Source organism: Halichoeres trimaculatus, unplaced genomic scaffold (assembly GCF_033239565.1).
Source record: "Halichoeres trimaculatus isolate MK-OKI-2021-1 unplaced genomic scaffold, fHalTri1.1 fHalTri1_scaffold_2, whole genome shotgun sequence".
NCBI lineage: Eukaryota > Metazoa > Chordata > Actinopteri > Labriformes > Labridae > Halichoeres > Halichoeres trimaculatus.
In genome coordinates this window covers 5,099,935-5,106,965 of record NW_027437180.1, presented here as the reverse complement: position 1 = coordinate 5,106,965, position 7,031 = coordinate 5,099,935, and positions in this window count along the sequence as shown.

Here is a 7,031-nt window from a genome sequence, read left to right as displayed (position 1 = left end):
CCCCCAGCATCACACACACGCACACACACACACACACACACACACACACACACACAGACTCACACACATCCAGAACAGTCCTGCATCCCATCTGACATTGATAAATTGAGACTAACAGAGATGACAACATCATTACTCATGTTCAGTAGCGACACCACCCAGGACAGGAAAAAACGAGAGGAAGAGGGAGGATGAAGGACAGGACAGGAGGAGGGAGATGGGGAGTGGATGGGTGGAGGGGGGAGGCTACAGTTAGAGGTGTTTGCTGCATCCACCCCAACACCCTCTTTAACATCTCCAGAGAGCGCAACGTTAGGGTGTGAAAGAGAAGAAGTGTTTGTTGCAGGTGGAGATTGAAACTCAACAGACAGACAGACAGACTACTATCTCTGCTCACCAATTATTTTCTTTATCTCTAAATACGCTGCTCCTTTAAATTAATCTTTTCTTGTTTAAAATGTCAAGTTTATGATAATAAATGCCTATCACCACAGTAGCTACCAGTGTCACAGATTTTCTTTCTAATGTACATACTTGGGAAGAAAAAAACCTGTCAGATTGTATAAATAATAATTTACTGTTTACAAATACATCATAAATGTATACTGTTATACACCAGGAGCTGAAACAAGCAGCTGTGCTTTGCGTAAAATACTAACGTTCACAAATTGATAATGTCACTCTGACAGTGGGGACATATTGATGTTTAGCGTCTCCCACAGCCGCACTACTAATCTTGAAGCTCAGCTGTTAAAGGCTGGTTATTAGTCTGACTGAAAAACTATAAACGACACAGGAGCTCCTCCAAAGTGAAGTCAAAACTTTGAGTTTCCTCTGAAGGCTGGCCGCAGGATAGGCACTTAAAGAAGGGTATTCTGTCTTCCAATACTTTAATCTAGTGGAAAATGATGATGATGATTACTGATAAAAACATGTCAAAATAAAGTTCTCAGTCATCACAGAAAGTCTGTTTAGTCTTCATGGTGCGCTCCGGGTTAGTCCTCTGTTGCAGTCTGTGTCACTCCAGACAGCGCTGTGTGGCTGTAATGACCTCTGAACTGACAAAGACTTTGTTTACGTTTGTCCCTCAAAGAAAGGAGTCAGCTCTCCAGAGAGTACTGTGCATGTGCAGTACTCTCGGAGCGAACCATGATGGAATATTGGTGAAAAACAAGAGTTTTTGGACGATTAATGCAGTTTTAGGAGCGGTGCTGTCTCTGCCCCGATGGATCCCATTATACGGACGTCCACTGCACGATTTTGGCTCTAAATATCTCCCGAAGCACTGCTTGGATCAGGAAAGCCTTCTGGGTGAGTATTTTGTTCTACTTCATTCTATAAACAATGTAAAAGCTGTATAAACCAAACTTATCCCTTAAGTCGGAGCGCCGCGAGCTTTCAGGACCACCGTAAGTTCCTCATTGGACACTCAACCTGGGACAAGCCCACACCTACCTGTGCAGTAGCTTTGTTGGCTCACATGAAAGTGGATGCATATGATTTGATGTCTGTAACTTTTTCTATCTTAAGCACATCCTTCTTAAAAACTGTCTGTAGTATACTTTACTATGATCCTGATGTAAACCACACGGTGAACAAAGGTTTGTCCAAAATAAAGTTAATCTCTTTATTACAGGTGGTGCTGAAGTTTTGACCATTTAAATAAACATAATCTGACTCAAGTTACAGCTTCAGCAACATGCCGGTCTCACATTAGTGACTGATTCAGATGTTTGATGTGGGAAGTAGTAATGAGAATACATTCCTCTTACTATAGCAGAAAACTTGTTCTGTATTTTAAGTAAAGTGATGCATGTTCATTCAAAGGTCTCTGATTTTACAGTTTTAATTAGTGGATGCTTTTGGAAAAACACAGTTGTTCTTCATGATGTAGACGTATTGAAACTCACCCAGAATTCATTCATTCATTCATAAGTTATTTTCTGGCTTTTTGTGCCTTGATTCAGGAAGAACAGGACTGTAGATAGAGCAAGAAACAGGCTGAAAGCGGGCACCTGCAAGAAAGGTGCCGCAGGATTCAAACTTGGTCTGCCCATTGAGGACTAGCCCCATGGGGCGCACAGCCTGGATCACAGAGAAGCACCCCCACCTAGAACTGATAGTACTGTAATACTGTCCAGCCATGCTTATATAACTGAAGGAAAGGAAACCTTCCTGAAATTTGCTGGTATATTTCAGTGTAATGAACTGGATCCCCCGTAGGTTAAAAAAGATGAAATTTCATTGCAGGTGGGTCATTGTGTTGCTTGAGAAAAGTGACTACAGTTACATTCAGCTGGGGGAAGGTGGCAGGTAGGAAAAAACCCAGGCTAAGCTTTCACTCTCATCCAGCATTGCAAGTTAAACCGCTTCTTAAACCAAACATTCACTCACAATAACACTGATACACACTCAAAACCAGCTCCACCTTGACTCTGGTGGCTGTGGTATGGTCTACAAAACTAACAACAAAAAGTCAGAAAGAGTGGGAGGTGAGTCAGAGAATCATTCACTCTTTCTTCCTCTCAGAGAGCGTCACGGGGAGAAATGTAGCTGCAGAAATGTGGACTGAGGAGACATACGGAGGGAGCAAAGAGAGAATGGGAGATAGGAGAGTGCAGTGTGTGTGTTTGTGTGTGTGTGTGTGTGTGTGTGTGTGTGTGTGTGTGTGTGTGTGTGTGTGTGTGTGTGTGTGTGTGTGGTGTCAGGTTGATGAATGTGGTTGCAGGAGCCATTGTGGTGGTGGAGAAGTAGGGGGCCACCTGATAACAGCAGAGCAAGGCCTGAGCTGTCTCACATCATGAATAAAACACCGTGGAAATCTCAGTCTCTCTCACACACACATTCACACACACACATGCAGACACACAGGGGGATTTCTAATTACCTTCAGACGACTTTATCTTTCTGTTTCAGTGGCTGATTTAAATGGAAAGTATCAGGCTGTGGGATAAGTGCTCTTCATGTTGCCCGTGCTTGTTAACGATAACCTGCACACACATGCTCGGCGACGCGTCCCCTCTTCCTCACTCTGTCTCACACTTTACACACTTTGCTTGTTGCGTTTGGTTAGTGGTAACCAGGAGTTATCAAGCTGGGAGCAGTGGTGTGGTTTTACCTCTATTCTGTATATCATGGCGCCCTCTGCAGGATGCTGGCAGGAACAAGGCACAAGATGCTTCATACTGCACACAAAACACCATCCATAAGATATCACAACAAACAACTTAGACTGATTTTAACTTGAAAGTGTTGCTTATTGATTTTTAAGAATATCACCAAAAGTTGAATAAAATGATCATGAACGGACCAAAAGTTAAAGTGAGATATTTTTTAATCTCTAAAAGTAACTAAGACAATCAACATGACAAATATGTAACTCTTAATACCTCGATCAAAGCGGTCGGAGTCCAGCCACAGGATGAACAGTCCAAACAAACATCCTTTCTTTTTCTTTTTTTACTCTTTAACCCTTTGAGACAACAAGATGACATTTTTGATTAGAGAAAGATTCTAACATTTGAAGAGGAAAAACTTCAGCAAAGAGAGAAAAGGTTTCCCTCTGTCCACAGGGAATTAATATTTATAGAGGAGGTGTTTTTTTTCCTCTGGTACACCTGTAGCAGCTTTACATGATTTACAGCTCAGAAGAATCCTTTAAGTTCTCTCACTGGTGTTTTAGAAGGCCTTTGTCTCAGCCTCGGTCTGAAACTTTTCCTTTTGGCTGCTGTCTCTTTAAGGCTCCCTACCCCACAAGCCCCCCTCTCCTCTGATTGGTCAGCCCTTTGGAGACCCGAGGCCCCTCCAACGTGTCATAAACCAGTTAAGAGACCCTGATGCAGTGACCTCACCGTTTCAGCAAGTATTATGAAGATCTTGTGTCATTTTCAGAAAAGACTGTTTGGATCAGTTTACTTTAAAGTTAATTCAGGGATTTCTACAATATGAAAATTTAGCAATTTGAAAATCTGCACGCTAAGTATGACATCTTGTATTGTTACTTTAAATCCATGTTTGGAATATGGGAAAGCAAAATACACCCTCTTGAGAGATAAACTAGTCTTACTTCTAGAATAGAATAGAATAGAATAGAATAGAATAGAATAGAATAGAATAGAATAGAATACATTTTAAAAACTATGTCAAATGCATGTCTGATCTAAATGAAATACTCTGAAAATACAAGCGAGGATGAACCACCAGATTCACTGACTAAAAACAGTTCACCAGACACAAGAGGCTTATCTCACTTTTTGATTTTACCCCACTCACCTCCTCTGTCCCCTCTGTGGAAAAATCAATGACTGGCACATTCTCAAGGTGAGAAGAGTGCAGAGAGAAGGCTTGCTGAGCGAGCTTTCAGCAGAGATGCAGTGGAGTATCATTTCCTGAACAGTTTTATGAGCAAAGATGTAAAAAGAGAAAAAAGAGAAAAAACACAGTCAGGAAGTAAAAAATATGTCAGGGATAAGTTATAGTCAATACAATCTCTGCAGGTGAGACAGGAAGACCGGTACCTGGTCTTTTTGTAATTTTGGAGTTCACTTTTTCTTTTCACTCAGTCAGTCCTGTTAAAACGTTGAAGTCCATATCATAATGGGGTTTGCAGATGCTTTATGACCACTGTCTTCAATTTATTCAACATCTCTTTTGCTCTGCTCCTTGTGTTTTGGCATCCTTTGTTAGTTCCTGCTCTGTTTTCCTCCTTCTCTTTTCCCTGAAGTCCACTGGTCAGTCATTGACCTTAAATCTAAAGTTTTTGTTCTCTCCAGAAAAATCGGTGGTTTACCGAGCTGAACTCCTCAGGTTGATTTAGCAGGTGTGTGAAGTAGTTGTACCCCGGTGTCACCCTTGCAGTTCAGAATTTATAACCCCTGTTAACTGGGTTTGCTCAATCAGAATTAAGTGTTTAACTCAGCCAGCTGAGTAGTATGAGAGATAGGTGTTGGGGGGTAATCTATCGAGAGCAGGTGTTACTACAAAAACATCCATATCCCATTGAGTTTGGGATAAGGTGACCCTGGTGGGTAATTGTGTTTTATACAGTAAGAAGGTGTAAGCTTTCATTATCACTGTGGGATCACAGATGTGGAAAGTGAAATAGAGAGAAACCAGAAGACTTTTCCTGAGGAGCCAGGTGTGCACTGTCTTCTGTGGCTCTGTGGGACTGAAGTCTGGTTAGATAATATCTCATGAACTGAACATAATAAGATGTTTGGTTTGGCAGATGATCTGATGTGGATTTGGAACAAACACCGTCAAGCTGCACACGAGTAAGTCTGTTAATTATTCACAAGTGTTTTTGGCATAAACTGAATGAATCAAATCACAGTTGTCCACTTAAAAAATAAACAACCAAAAAAAACATGTGCACCTGCTGCTGACACATTGACATTTTAGTTTTTAGCTCTTTAGTTTACCAGGTCTGGGTCTTTTAACTCACTTTACATTTTGTCCTCATGAACACTTGGGGTTAGCTCATCAAAGTTATACTCGCTGCAGCGATCCAACTACAGCAAAATGTAATGTGTGTGTGTCCGCATGAAGAGAGTGTTGTAACCTCTTTTATTTTGTTTTTTGTATCATTGACTCTTTTTTCAGTCCCCTCTTTGCCCAGGGTTTTATTTAATTTATTTGTTGACTTGGTTTATATTTAGTTTATTATAAAGAAAAATAGTTCACTCATGAGCAACAATTTATATATTGGTTTATTATGTGAAGTAGTTTCACTTGTGCAACAATTAACTCGTGTGAACACAATAATGAATGGGATTTATCTTTCAAAGGATCTTTGTGTATTTTTTAAAATCAAAGACAGCTTATGCTTCCTTTGGGAGAAACAGCACCAGCTGTGCGTAACACTAATCAGACAGTCTGCTCACCTTCTCACACTACTCTACAAACTGAGTTTACAAAGTTTGATTGTTGTCCCATTTCAAACATTAGTGCTATGTAAACATTGAGCCATTACCTCCTCACTTTGTATCCTGTAAAAAGTTGTCATGAACACAGAAAATTAGTGTTAAAAAGAAGATCTGCTGGCATTCACCAGCTTCAAAACAATCACAGGCCTCAACAAAAGTCACATCCTTATGTCAGTGAGTGATAGAGACCATGAGTAATGCAGTTTTCATCCCAGAAAAAAAACAAGCAGCAACCTCTAGTCTAAAATGATGCAGAAGTGCTAAAGAGTGCAGAGGTTCTTTGAGTGTTTGCTCGAGACTGGCTCCAGAAGTACTGGAAACTATGGAGAAAAAATTGATATACCATATATGAGGATATATGTTTGGCAATATCAAAATCAGAATTCTTAGTTTAAAAAATCTTTTTTTTCCAAATTTAAATTCTTTGTTTCAGTTTTTGTTTATAAACTGGAATGGAAAAAATTTTCCACTTTTCTCCAGCAGAGGGTGAGATGTTTCTCTCTGACTCCCATCATGTGCATTTTATGGGAAAATTTGGCTCCCGATATAGTCTGTAGACATTACCATCATCATTTTAGTTTTTTAAATGGCTTGGTGTTAAAAAGCAAACAAAAAAATTGCAAAAAATGTGAAATATTATAAAACCGCAAATTAAATTGAGTCAGCACCCCAAGAATTGTGATAGAATTGAACTGTGAGAGTAGCATATCGTCCCAGCCCTACTGGAAACCACATACACACCAAGTTAAAAAAAAAAAAAAAAAAAAAAAAAAGCCATTTTCAAGCCAGAAATAAACATATTTACAGCCTGGTATAAAAATTTTTACCCATCCAAATGGCTACTGTCTCTAACAGCACACACTGTACTGGGGTGAATTTTTTTCTAAATTGGCCGTTTAGAAGATATTAAGATGATGGCTTTACCCAATCAGAGGCAGAGCTCGGGTGACTGCCTGGTTGGCACCCTACAGCTGTTAGTGAGGAGGTTAGAGCCTAACTTATTTCCAATATGGCCCTTGCCTTTGTTTCAAAACCCAGACAGGTGACATCACCAATACTACTCTTATTTGATTTACAGTCCTAGGGGAAAAAAACATAGCTCCTGTA